The following is a 14,402-nucleotide window of genomic DNA, read 5'->3' as shown; positions in this document are numbered from 1 at the left end:
CACACATGTGAAGCAACCCATAGGAAAGCATGGGCTTCACATACACATTCACACTGTAGCAACGCATCAAAATAGCGCAACTTTGTCGCCCGTGTGAATGAGGCCATACACTGCAACAAAAATGACATGATAACAAGCGCTGCAGAATAAGTTGGCGCTGTACAAATAAAGATCATTATTATTATTCTATAGGTTAGTATGATTACTACGATAGCAAACTTATATAGTTTATTTGCTGTACTACTTTTAATTTTTGACAGATCAGACTTTTACGCAAACAGCGATGCCAAATATGTATTGTTTTATTATTTTATTATAAATATGGCAAAAGGATTTTTTTTAACTTGTAGTACTTTTTTTTTTTTTCATAATTAGTAAAACTTTTTAAAACTTATTTCTACTTTGTTTTTTAGTCCTCAGAGGGGACAAGAACATGCGATGCTTTGATCATTCCTGAATTATGATTTAATGCCACAGCATTACATTATACTGTGATCTGACAGGCATTCTATAAAGCCATGATGTAGACACGGCTTGATAGGCATTCAGAAGGCCCCTGGCTGCCATGACACTCACACTGTGATTTTGCGACTTTGCAGTGCTCTTTCGCCGGGACTTTCGGGGGGGCTTGAAATATAAGCTCTACCCCGAAAATAACCCCTAGTTGCATATAACCCCCCTCCCCCAAAAAAACAGTACAATACATCACCTAAGAGGCATTGTCGGCTCCGCCGTGCGTCTCTTTTCCAGCTGCGCTACTTGTTTGTAGTCTTCAGGGAGTGATGAACCGATCACAGCCATTCAATGCGATGATTGTGATTGGTTCATTGAGCGCTGGCTCTGATTGGCTAAGTTGCAGCGCTCGAGAACTAATCACAGGCAGCACTTCTGGAAGGCTCCATAGGGAAACATGGGCTACAAAACATAGTAAATCGCGGCTGTATAGAACATGCCAAGATTTTGTAGTCTCGCAATGCAGAAGCCTACAAAACATTGCTAATGTGAAAGAACCCATTGGAAAGCATGGGCTTCATATACATGCGTTTTGTAGCCCTGTCGCATCGCTACAAAATCGTGCGATTTTTGTCACCCATATGAAAGCTGCCTAAGCGGTTACGGCTGGCACGTAGTGAAGGGACTATATGTGGCTCTACCATATGGGGTATTTTCGGAGTAACTAAAACAAAACCATTGTATACGATAAGGTAATGCATAGCTCAAGATCTGCACAATATTACTCAATAGACATGTAACTCGTTGGGAAGTAAAATGCATGCAAAAACGGATTACAATCTTTTATTAGCACATATGCCCAAAAGTACATTAGAAAGTTGCATAACGTATACACTGTACATTATGCAATGATTAAAGTGTTACTGTAATGAGACACTTATGAGTGAGCAATTGTATATATAAAATTGTTACTCACCACTTTCAAAGTGCCTGTAAAAACAAAAAGTGGCCACATGAATGTCAGTCAGGCCAGGCTCACACAAGCATATGGTCATAGTGTATGACGTGCACAGGTTTTGCGCATGTAATACGCTGTACCAATCTCACATATTCTCCCATGTTGCCACTCACACGAATTGCACAAAATACTTGCACAGAAAAAAATCACAGCATATTCTATCTTGGCGTGCATTACACGTGCATACATGCCAAGATAGTGCATGACGATTGGCGGGGTGCAACAAGTATGTGTTATTAGGTACTTGCGTGCTCGTGAGAGACACGTGTGCGGCACACCACAAATTACGGGCTCAGTCTTTGCTCCAATGAGCAGTGCAGTTGTAGCAGCCCTTCCGAGTGAAGCAGTGTCCACTATCCTAACTGGTGATGGGCATCTATAAGATACCTACAATTATTAAAGTGATACCGCTTCACTGAACCCTTTAAAGGGATTATCCGACTTTACAAAAAGAAATAAAACAGCTGTCATTTATGCAAAACAAAACAATTAAGAAGAAGAGGTACTTGCCTCTTGTTTCACCTGGCGAGCCTGAAGCTATGGAGGCCCTCAGCCAACAAATGACTAGTACAGCCAATCGGTGGCTGCCGTGGTCATATGCCGTACAATTAGCATCAGCGCTCAGCTGTGAGAACCTTGGTGCCAGGAGTACGGAGCATTATTTACACAACTTGTCAATCACTTTGAATGTGCAAGACATTTTTTTGCTGTCACACAAGCCATTAGGAGATGCACCAGATTACAAGTTATGCCCTATTGAGAGGATAGTGGATAACATGCTGATCAGTATAGTTCTCACCATTGAGATCCACGCTGATCCTGGGAACAGGGGTCCCATGTCCTCCTCACTGCGGGCTTATTGCACCATCTGCAGTGAGGAGGAGAATGAATGATTGAGAATGGCCACTACTTTCGTTTTCAATGGGACAGCCAGAGATAGATGAGCGGCCAGTGCTTGGGCATTTCCATCAGCCTCATTGAAATGACTGTAGTGCTGATTGCCCGTGCTCAGCCAGAGCCCCATACAGTGTGCCATAACTGTGGGTGAGAGATGCATCTTCACAGTAATGATAGCAAAGGGACATGGGACCCCTGTTCTTAACATCATAGTGGTCGTAATGGTGAGGCCTCCAGCAATCAGCAACTTAATAGGGAATAACTTGTAATTCGGTAAGACCCTTTTAAGACAAAAAAAAACAAAGAACTTTATCCTCCTGAAAGTCCATATCTTGTGGTTCCAAGATATAGCGTAATTCTACAAAGGTTTTATCCTGCATAGTTTTCAGCACGTGGTGCATAGCTGCCCGCAGATATGACAAATGTAATCAGAGGCTTGCGCCTTTTATTACATTTTGTGCAGCTTACACCATTGTCATTTATTTAAGACTGGTATGTAAAACACTGCTCTTAGATAAATGTGCCCATAATGCCCAAATAGCATTGCATCATCTGACCAGAGAATCTACTCCATAGATCGCAGAGTCTGTCTTTTTGGTGAACTCCAAAGTTGTTTCTTAAAGGAGATGTCTCGAGGAAGCAGTAAATTTTTTTTTTTGCCCAGTCCCCCCCATTAAACACACATTACTAAGCCCCCCTGTAAATGACATTTCTAGCTGGTTCGTACTTACCGTTCCAGCGTTTCAGCAAGTTATAAAAGTTTCCTCAAGATGGCCGCCGGCTCTTTCCCCGTCGCTCGCTGCAGCCCGACGTGCGCGCTCCCGAGACGCCGCCAGCTGTGTCTCCATGGCAACCGGACGCATCGCAGCCGCCGACCAGACGCCCCGCAGCCGCCGACCAGACAGCAGGTAACCGGCGCTAGCCCCCGGCTCCCCAGCGCTAGCTCCCCCGGCGCAGCGACAGCCCCCCCCATCGCAGCGACAGCCCCCCCGGCCTAGCGCTAGCTCCCCCGGCGCAGCGACAGCCCCCCCGGCCTAGCGCTAGCTCCCCCGGCCTAGCGACAGCTCCCCCGGCGCAGCGACAGCCCCCCCGGCCTAGCGACAGCCCCCCCCATCGCAGCGACAGCCCCCCCGGCCTAGCGCTAGCTCCCCCGGCGCAGCGGCAGCCCCCCCGGCCTAGCGACAGCCCCCCCGGCCTAGCGACAGCCCCCCCGGCCTAGCGACAGCCCCCCCGGCCTAGCGACAGCTCCCCCGGCGCAGCGACAGCCCCCCCGGCCTAGCGACAGCCCCCCCCATCGCAGCGACAGCCCCCCCGGCCTAGCGCTAGCCCCCCCGGCGCAGCGGCAGCCCCCCCCCCGGCGCAGCCCGGCGCAGCGGCAGCCCCCCCCGACCCATCACTTACCTGGGAGGCTTCTCGGGGCGGCTGGGCTGGGCTGGTCTTCTCCGCTGGGCAGCTCCAGTTTCTGCACCTTCCTCTAACAGAGGATGGTGCAGAATGGCCGCTTCAGCGCGCTCCCGAGCAGTGACAGCTCGTCTGCGCATGCGCAGAAGAGCTGTAGCGGGGAGCACACTGAAGCGGCTCGTGCTGAATGGAGAAGACCGGACTGCGCAAGCGCGTCTAAAAAAGCAAGCTGCCAGCGAATTTAGACGGAACCATGGAGACGAGGACGCTAGCAACGGAGCAGGTAAGTGAATAACTTCTGTATGGCTCATATTTAATGCACAATGTACATTACAAAGTGCATTAATATGGCCATACGGAAGTGTATAACCCCACTTGGTTTCGCGAGACCACCCCTTTAAGTTGTTATTTAAAACGTACTTGGCTTTGCAGAATATGCTGTGTGTAAATGAGGAACAGTCCTTCTAACCATATGACCTATATTCTGTATTTTCCCCTCTGCAGGGTGAATATCCGATTCTCAGTCCTCTCAGGTCTGGTGGGAGCAGCCTGCTGCTGTACTATGTGTGCTGCATTCTATAGACTGTACACAGAAAACTGCAGAGATTCAGATCTATGTCTATTACATGCTGCATTCACACGAACGTATATTGGCTCGGTTTTCACGCCGACCCGATATACGTCGTCCTCATTTGCGGGGGGGGGGGGGGGGGGGGTTGGAAGAGCCAGGAGCAGGAACTGAGCTTCCGCCCCCTCTCTGCCTCCTCTCCACCCCCTCTGCACTATTTGCAATGAAAGGAAGCGGGACGGGGTGGGGCTAAGTTCTGAGAATTAGCCCCGACCCCGTCCCACCTCTCCCCATTGCAAATAATGCAGAGGGGCGGAGAGGGGGCAGTAGCTCAGTTCCTGCTCCTGGCTCTTCCAACCTCCCCCCCCCCCCCCCTGCAGATGAGGAGGACATATATCGGCTCGGCGTGAAAACCGAGCCGATATACACTCGTGTGAATGCAGCCCACGAGGGTACAGTAGTGTACATGTGTATAAACAGAAGCAGATATCTCAGAAATAGCTCCTACATTCATGAGTTAGTGACTCTCCCGCCCTTCTTATGCATACAGTTGAGCTTTGCTGTCCTAAGGTACCTTTTAGACAAACCAACTGCTGTCACACACAAACGATAGTCATTCAGAGAATGGAGGTGAAGCAGTCTGTGATCTCTTTACTGCAAACAGGGAGTCGTTCATATACGAATGACTTCCAGTCCACACAGGCTGATAGTCAATTGGTTTTTGAGTAAGCTAAAAACCAAGCGACTCCCACCAGTGAGCGAGAAATCACTCACTACCCTGGCAGATGTCATGTGTTCACAGGACAACTATCGCCTGAATTCACTCTTTCCAGCAGTAATTTGTATGATGATCGCCCCGTGTAAAGGTACATGTAGCATTACCTGTCAATCATGTAATTAGCACATTATATTAGCGCACGTTATTTTAAAAGTTAGTGTCCAATTAAGACTTTTTTTTTCTGGATGCTCTTCCATTAAGCCCTAAGGACAGATACTTCCATCTCTGCTTTGGATCTTTGGCGCTCCTTCCGCGTTATGGTTGGTGTCTTTGTGGAGTCTCCGATTATTGTCCTTGGATAGTCTATGAGTTTTGATGGGCAACCTTCTGGTGTCAGGTTCTTGGTTATACCATATTCTTTCCATTGGGTTAAAATGGATTTGACTACGTTGGATGTTCAAAGTTTGGGATATTTCTATATAACTCAATCCCGAGCTACACTTCTCCTCAATGTTGTCTCTACTCTGTTTGGACAGCTCTTTGATCTCTATGTTGCTTGCTTAACCCCTTAACGCTACAGGACGTAAATGTACATCATGGCTGCGGGGTACTTACTGCAACAGGACATACAATTACACCCGTGGGATAGCACGAGTTCAGAAGAGATCCAGCGCTATCAGGCAGCGGGAGCCAGCTCTCACCGATAGTTGGCCTTTTGCCACAACAGCGGGGGTGCATCGGCTGTCACTGATAGCCGGCTTCTCGCTGCAACAGCAGGGGTGCATAGGGACCGCGACCCCCGCTGTTAACCCCTTCCCTGCCGCGATCTATGTAGATCGCGGCATGTAAATGGCTTCAGAGAGGGAGTGCGCTCCCCCTGCGACATCATCAGACTCTCGCACTGTAATCACGGAGAATCCGACGGGTTGCCATGGCAGCAGGACACCAGATACAGGGACCGGCATTGCCAGTGCCTAGGATCGCTAATAAAAGCGATAAAGCATTGCAGGATAGAAGTCATGTAATGCCTTATCACAGGTGCTATTGAACAAGTCCCCTACAGAGACTTAAAAGTGTAAAAAAAAAAAAAAAGAAACACCTTTTTTGTGCTTTTTTTCCTCCCATATCAGCATAAAACATTTTTATAATTAAAACCCCACACATTGGGTATTGTTGTATCCATAGTGACGATACATAATACAATAAATTGAACACGCTTTTTATCCTGCGCGGCTCCGACCTCTGTGTCATTGCGGCGCTGACAGACCCCAGACAATCAACTATTGATGACCTATCCTGATAAGTCATCAATAGTATTCTCCCTGGAAAACCCCTTTAAGGTACATTTACACGGTACAACTGTTAGGCACATAAACTCCTGCCAACCATTCCAGAGACTATTGCTCCTTGCTTTCTCACAGATGCAATAGTCTATCAGAGATTAGAGGCAGCACGGTCCAGAAAATGTGAGCAACTCCTGTTTGCACTGAGCAATAAGTCTTGCAATAGTCATTCAGATATTGACAAGCGATAACTGAGTAACTCCTCACTTAGTGCCCCGTTGGGGCCGTGTGTACATGGACTGACAGTTACCCATAATCGCCCTTTCAGCGTTTATTCAGGCAACTATCAAGTCCATGTAAAGGTACCTGTAGCGGTGTAGCCGTTTCATGGGAACGGTATTCCACTAATGATGTGACTTGTAAAACTAATCAGTTAGACCAGGCCTTATTTAGGGGCTTCACAAGAAAGGAGGTGAAGACATACACATTCACAACTTTTCCGTTTTTATTTAATTTTTAAACAAAGGATGTTTTTCATTCCACTGTAACAATTTGATCTATTTTGTCAGGATCATTACACAAAATCTAAATTAAAGGGGTTGTCCCGCGAAAGCAAGTGGGGTCATACACTTCTGTATGGCCATATTAATGCACTTTGTAATGTACATCGTGAATTAATTATGAGCCATACAGAAGTTATTCACTTACCTGCTCCGTTGCTAGCGTCCACGTCTCCATGGAGCCGTCTAATCGCCTGATTAGACGCGCTTGCGCAGTCCGGTCTTCTCCCTTCTGAATGGGCCCGCTCGTGCCGGAGAGCTGCTCCTCGTAGCTCCGCCCCGTCACGTGTGCCGATTCCAGCCAATCAGGAGGCTGGAATCGGCAATGGAACGCACAGAGCCCATGGTGCACCATGGGAGAAGACCTGCGGTCCACCGTGGGTGAAGATCCCGGCGGCCATCTTTGCAAGGTAAGTAAGAAGTCACCGGAGCTCGGGGATTCGGGTAAGTACTATCCGTTTTTTTTTTTTTTTTAAACCCCTGCATCGGGTTTGTCTCGCGCCGAACGGGGGGGCTATTGAAAAAAAAAAAAACCCGTTTCGGCGCGGGACAACCCCTTTAATATCCCTTTTAATTCCAGGTTGTAATGCAGCAAAACCACCAAAAGGATGAATAATTTCACAAAACACTGCATATACTAGAATACAGTAGAGGCTGTAACACCCGAGTGTAAGATCAGACTACTCACAAGATCTGAGGACCAAACAGGCCTGTGCACAAGAGCGGCAGCACAAAGTGGCTTTCCCACCAATTATACAAACCATTCAAAGAGAATAGCAGATTAACCCCTTAATGACGCGGCCCCTTTTTCTTTTTCCATTTTCGCTTTTTCCTCCCACCTTCAAAATAATCGTAACTCCTTTATTTATCCATCGACGTCGCTGGATGAGGGCTTGTTTTTTGCGGGACAAGTTGTATTTTTCAATGGTGCTATTTAAAGTAACATAATGTACTGAAAAACATTTTAAAAAATTATAAGTGGAGTAAAGTGAAAAAACCCCGACATTCCGTCATCTTTCAGTGCGTCTTGTTTCTACAGCGCACAAACAGCAACAAAAGCGACATGATAACTTTATTCTATAGGTCGGGACGATTACTACGATACCAAACTTGTATAGGTTTTTTTTTACTATACAATTTTTTTTTTTCAAAGACATTTAATTTTTTTCAATTATTTTCTGCGGTCATTTTGTGCACGCGATAGCTTTTTTATTTTTCCGCCAACGTAGTTGAGCGATGGCTCATTTATTGTGTGATGTCCTGCAGTTTCTGATAGTACCAATTTGGAATACATACGACTTTTTGAGCGCTGTTTATTGCTTTTTTTCCTGAGACAAGGTAACTAAAAAAATGCATTTCTGGTGTTCTTTATTTTTTTTTTTTTTCGGACGACGTTCACTGTGTGGGAAAAATAATGCACTACTCTGATAGATCGGACTTTTACGGACGTGGCAATACCAAATTTTATTTTAGGATTTAGATTTTTTAATAATAGATATGGCAAGAGTGATTTTTTTTTTTTTAATTTAAAAAACTTTATTGATTTTTTTTCACTTTACTTTAAGGCCGCCTGCAGACGAGCGGGTCGGATCCGGCAGCGAGGATTCTCGCCGCGGGACCCGACCCAACCACCTGCATGGACGAGCGCGTACTCACCTGTGCCCGGCGGCCCCGCCTCTTTCATTTGCTGGCTGCCGATGCATGCGCAGACCGGAGCCGGCGGCGGGGTGAGTGACATTTCTGTGCGGGGCACTGCGAGCCCCGCACAGAAATAGGACTTGCCGCGGTTTGTTTGCCACACGGCCAAACCACGGCCATCTGCATAGGATTGCGTTTGTTAACGCAATCCTACGCAGGCTTTCAGTGGCGGAAATCCCGCCACGAGATTTCCGCCCGTGTGCAGGCGGCCTAAAGCAGCGATGCTTTGATCGCTCCTGCAGTATGACGTAATGCTATAGCATTACGTCACACTGCATTCTGACAGGCAGTCTATCAAGCCACCCAACGGGGATGGCTTGATAGGCAGTCTGCTAAGGCAGCCCTGGGGCCTTTCTAAAGGCCCCCGGCTGCCATGACACCTGCATGGCTCCCCCCATCTCACCACGGGGGGGGGCGTGTGGGACCCCCTAACATCGGGGGATTTAAATGGTTAATAGCCATGATCGGCCGATAGCCCCTATTGCCCTCGGGTGTCAGCTGTATTAAACAGCTGACGCCGGCGCTGTATGCAGAGAGGCCGTCCCGCGACCTCTCTGCATACATACCCCGCCGCTCCATGACGTACCTATACGTCATGGAGAGGGAAGGGGTTAAAGGTGGTTTCACATTTATGTTGGAACCTCTGCCTGGACGTTCCATCACAGATCCGGTACAAAGCCGTGCAGAAACAGAGTGGACACTGTCAATGGGGTCCGTATGGCGCAGTTAGGTTCCGTCATAAGATGGATCTGTCAGCCAGGGGATACCCCTTTCCTGCTCCCCAACGCAGCAAAAAAAAAAAAAAAGCGGAGCCCCTGACGCAAATGTGAAATCCCTCTTATTCATACATGAACTAACAGCCAGAATAGCATGAACAGAAAGAACTCCAAGTTTTTCATGCACCTTAGAGATGGTCAATATGGGCACCATTGGTGACATGACAAATGTCAAGTTGGTAGTCCGGTTCTGCCCAGACGCATGCAAGCATATCCTCTTATCAATTCCGCTGCAGTGCAGATGTGTTGTTTTAGGTCAACAGCACTATTACTCAGGCGACTGGTGATCCATGCAATTGCTCAAAAAGAGTGTCAGCCCACGTAAATATGGGACGCAGCATGGCAAGTGAGCAAGAATCACTCACTTCACCTAAAAAAGCCAAGCAACTATCAGCCCATGTCAACAGGCAGTGGTTCAACTAGGAGCAATTGCCCATTTACTGTGTTCAGGCAGCCGTCCGAAAGAGATCTCCGCTGCTCTTGTGTAGAAGCACAGGAGCGATAATTGTCAGGACGGCTGTTGTGCGCTTCAGTAGCAGACACTTGTCCCGTGTGGTCGGCCAAGGAGTGGGGCGATTATTAGTAGCATTAATTGCACGGCAGCGGCAATGCTAGTCTACAAGATATATAGGGGGGGAAAAAAAGTGAAATTGTTCAGCCGTTTCTGTGTTTATTACGTGACCATAGAGAACAATGGGCTCCATCACACGTAATATAAAAAAAAAACACTAATGTGAGTAGGTCAAGGAAAATCAATGTATGTTCATTTAATCCATTCCCCGCAATGAAATTACATTCGTGTGAATGAGCCCTAAGGGCCGGCTCACTTGGGCGTAAGCAGATTTCAGCTGTGTAAACAGGTTTCATATAATTGCAACCAAAAATTGCTTATGTTCATGTAGTTCACCAGCTCCGGCAGATTTGCGCATGCAGAAAAAAAATTAAATCGCATTAATTTTGTGCATAAATACTCAACTAAATACACTGCTTTCCTATGTATTTACGCACGCTCATTTCAATGGGCTTCTAAGGCGTAAAATATGCACCATGATAGTACACATCGCATAATTTTTCACATGATTGCACGTTGTGTGAGAAAATACGCTCATATGAATGAACCCATTGTAGCCAACTACGGTAGTTCTTTTCACTGCAGAAAAATTGTCACCTACACGGGGCAAATCCGCTCATTTGACCAAGCCCTAAAGCTCAGTTTACACGGAACGATTATTATTCAAATAATGGTTCAGTATAAACACAGGCCAATAACTAACAAGAATCGTGCACTTATCAGTCATTCGGCCAATATAAAAATCAGCGCCATTTCAAAGCCGCTCAGGCTCCGTTCACAAGGGGTATTTTGCTTGCAATAAAAACCGCACCAAAAAGTGCATTGAGGAAGCCATGTGTGTTTTTACTATGTTTGCAGTAAAATGTGGCCCAAAAAAAAACAACTGTTTTGCAAATCCACTTTTTGGTGCGGTTTTTATTCCAACCGAACTGCCTTGTGTGAATGGAGCCTCATTCAGTGTTTCAGATTGGAATGTGAAACACTGACCGATTAGTGCACGATTGTCAAGTGTGGGAAACCTGGTGATGAAGTCACAAGCTTGCTCTGTTGGGCAAATGAGAATCGTGAGATTTTGGTCCCGAGTAAAAGGGGCATTACAGACTTCGTGCAAGTGGAAGCAACCATGGAAGTAGTGTAAGGGGAGGCTCACACCAGCGTAATTTCATTGCGCGTTATGCACGCAATATACGTGGTGAATGGATACACTGAAAGTACATAGATTTTCATTGTGTGTAAACAAGAACGCAGCACACTCTATTTTATCATCTATTACAGGCTACTGTTGCCTATGGCTGTGTATGAAATGCTGTACATATGCTGCTAGGAAACAAAACAAGGGGAAAAAATGTAAAAGGAGAAACCAGGAAGCCAGAGTATGACTGCATGCGGGAGATATGCTGTCATGCACAGGCATACGCAATCACAATGCTACACACGCCGGTAAAACACCGCGTTTTATACCATACGCTCATGTGAGCCCCGACGAGCCAGATTCCACATGCGGACGGCTGATCCCAGCCAACGACCCCACATACCTGTCATTTCTTTAAATGCAGATAACCATTGGTGCTCGCCATTGGTCATGCACCGTACAGATTCTCTAATTTAAATATTGGTTTTTCCTGCAGTAGGCGCTGACGTGAGTACCCGCGGCCTATCCAAAATATCGGACAGCCTCCATTGAAATTATTGGAGGCCTTTCGCAGCAAAATACAGAATGCTGCGATTTTTCCTCCGTTCATGGCAAATGCAATTAGTTTCCGAATAGCTTTCTACACATGCGATTTGCTGCGAATCCTTCGTGTAGACGCAACTGGATACCACAATCGGAATTTAGTTGTGTGAACCGACCATAGGCAGCAGAAGTCATCATTCCAGGACTGTCACCAGCGTTCATGTTGCAGTGTGACTCGAGGGGGCCTTATCCAAATTGTTACATGTGGCTACCCATCCCCTTTCCCTTCATAGAAGCTCCTTCATCCAAATGCTACTGTGTTTCCCTGCAAATAAGACCTTGTCTTATATTAATTTTTGTCCCAGGTCCCTCCAGCTGCTCTCCCGATTCATAAATCCCACCTTTGATTATTCGATCGCTGCTCAGCCAATCAATGAAGCGCTCGATGAACCAATCACAGCCATCGCTTCCTGGAGGCAGGATTTATGAATCCCATAACCAGGAAGTGATGTTGTATGAGCGGGCGAGGACTGCAGGAACCACAGCAGAGCTCTGGAGAGCAGCTGGAGGGGCCTGGACCAAGCCTGCTGGGTGATAGATTCCTTTTTAAAAAATAAAAAGTAATACAACTAGGGCTAATTTTCTGGGTAGGGCTTATATTTCAAGCCTCTACTGAAAATTTCAAAAAATGAGGGTAGGGCTTATTTTCTGGGAAGCACGGTATCAGAAGGGATCCTGCTCATCAATTTCTGGTACATTGTATAATACATGAATAAAAGAATTGCTAATACAATCTTAGGCCCCCTGCAAAACTGGATTGCGCATGCGAAATCAGGCCCTGGGAGCAGCGCCGTCCAGCGGTACCTGGTACTTTCCGTTTATATCTGTCCTGCAGATAGTCCGCCCGGCGAGCCTTCGGACATACGCAGTACTGATTTTCTCTTTTTTCCTTTCTTGAATCTACTGCTTTTCCCTAGGCGATGACACAGAATCCACGACCTTTCTGCAATGTGATTGCGGATGGGCTGCAGATCAGACTGCCTCCATTGACTTCAATGGAAGCAGTCTTCACGGATTCTGTATATAAAAAATAAAAAAAAAGCAAGCTGCGATTTCTTTTTTTCCCTCCACTTGCAGAAACCAATTGTTTTCTGTAAGTGTGCAGGAAGAAGCGATTTCCTAGAGCATGCTATGGGCGCTATCTGCTGCGGATCCGCGGTACGGACGCAGATTCTGCAGCAGATATCCGAGCGTGGGCAGGAGCCCTTATAAATTAATGTGGCCCCACAGCAGGCTGCAGACCGCCCCTATAGTACAGTGGGCTTATACATCCCTATAATGCAGGACCGCTCACCCATCACCAGCGTGCCAGGGAGTCTGCTGCTGACGCTTAACTTTCCTGCCACCGGGCAGCCCCACAGAGGCACTGCCACCAGATTTGAGCTCCCAGTAAGTATTATTTTGGGGTCCCCGCGGAGTGCGACCACCCCCCACCACATAGGAGGAAGTTGTATGGCTGTGACAGCAGTGGGGGACATGATGGCATGTGCGGCCGGCCGCCTACAGCACAGGGACACAACGTGCACTCACAAAAGGTCACCCGTCCACAGCGCTGCCCCAGCCGTGATGAGGCCCGCCAGCACGCAGGCCGGAGCCCGGCGCTACACGCATGTGCACATGGCATACATGACACTGAAAACAAGCCGTGTCGTCATGGCTCTCCACCATGTCCACACGGAATAACATGACACCCCGCCGCCCGCGCTGCACACGGTGACAGACGCGGCGCACAACGTGCTAACAGCGCCTTATCAACACACACGCCCCACACTGCGCCCGCGGGCAGTCATCTGAAGAGGCCTACGTCCTTCCAGGCGCCGCTGCCCACAAACACACAACTTCAGCCACAAGTCCCCTCAGCACGCACACGGCACGCTGCCTTATAAGGGTGTGCGCAGGTGTTCCCAGTTTGCACTTACCGAGGTGGGGGCGGTCACGGGTAACGAGCTGCTCATGTCTACGGCCTCAAACCCAGCGCGCTGCTAAGCGCAAGCGAATGCGCGTCCCCGAGCCCTAGCCTCTATCACGTGACTCCCAGGACCCCAGTGCGCGCTCCCGCGCTCTCCGGGAAGCTGCTTGTGGCGCTACTGTAATACAGCTGTAATTCCTGTCAGCACTAATAATACGTGTACAACCGGCAGAGAGCAGCTTTATAACGTGTATGCAAGAGTCAGCGCCGCTCCTGTGCTGCCATAGCTAACACTGGCACAGGGGCACTTACTATGGCTTATGGGCATGCCTGCTCTCCCATGCACTCTGGGATATAGTGTTCTGGGTGATATGGAAGCTTTTATTCTACCTCAGCAGCATAATCTATAGCAACCAATCACAGCGCAGCTTTCATTTTACCTTAGCCACATAAGAAATGAAAGCTGCGCTGTGATTGGTTGCTATTTCTTATACGGTTGAGGTGAAAAAAAAAACAGCTGTGATTGGTTGCTACTGGCAACAAAAATTATGGGGGAAGTCGGTGAGTTTTTGATTTTTAATTCCGCCAGTATTCGTCGCCCAATGCTGAAGAACGCTCATGCTAAATGTCATTCAAATCAGACAAAACTGTGGATTTGTATACGGCACAAACAGCCTGTGCGTATATATATATATATACCCAAGTACCTGATTCAGAACGCGTGCTATACAAAACAGGACATTTTACGTAAGAGGTCAAATGAAAGCTGTACTGTGATTGGTTGCTATGGGCAACAGTGTTTAATCCCCTTAGTG

At 47.5% G+C, this 14,402-nt stretch overlaps 1 protein-coding gene across 1 annotated transcript in view; it reads right to left on the bottom strand.

The window, feature by feature from the left end:
- PHF3 (PHD finger protein 3) overlaps positions 1 to 13,697 on the bottom strand; it is a 66,929-nt gene extending 53,232 nt beyond the window's left edge. The window contains exon 1 of the mRNA XM_066604202.1: positions 13,598 to 13,697. The gene's annotated coding sequence lies outside the window, so the exon portion shown is untranslated. The remainder of the gene's footprint in view (positions 1 to 13,597) is intronic.
- Between the last annotated feature and the right edge of the window lie 705 nt (positions 13,698 to 14,402).

The sequence above is a fragment of the Eleutherodactylus coqui genome, chromosome 1 (genome assembly GCF_035609145.1).
Source record: "Eleutherodactylus coqui strain aEleCoq1 chromosome 1, aEleCoq1.hap1, whole genome shotgun sequence".
NCBI classification, from domain to species: domain Eukaryota; kingdom Metazoa; phylum Chordata; class Amphibia; order Anura; family Eleutherodactylidae; genus Eleutherodactylus; species Eleutherodactylus coqui.
This window is presented reverse-complemented; position numbering and strand designations above follow the sequence as displayed.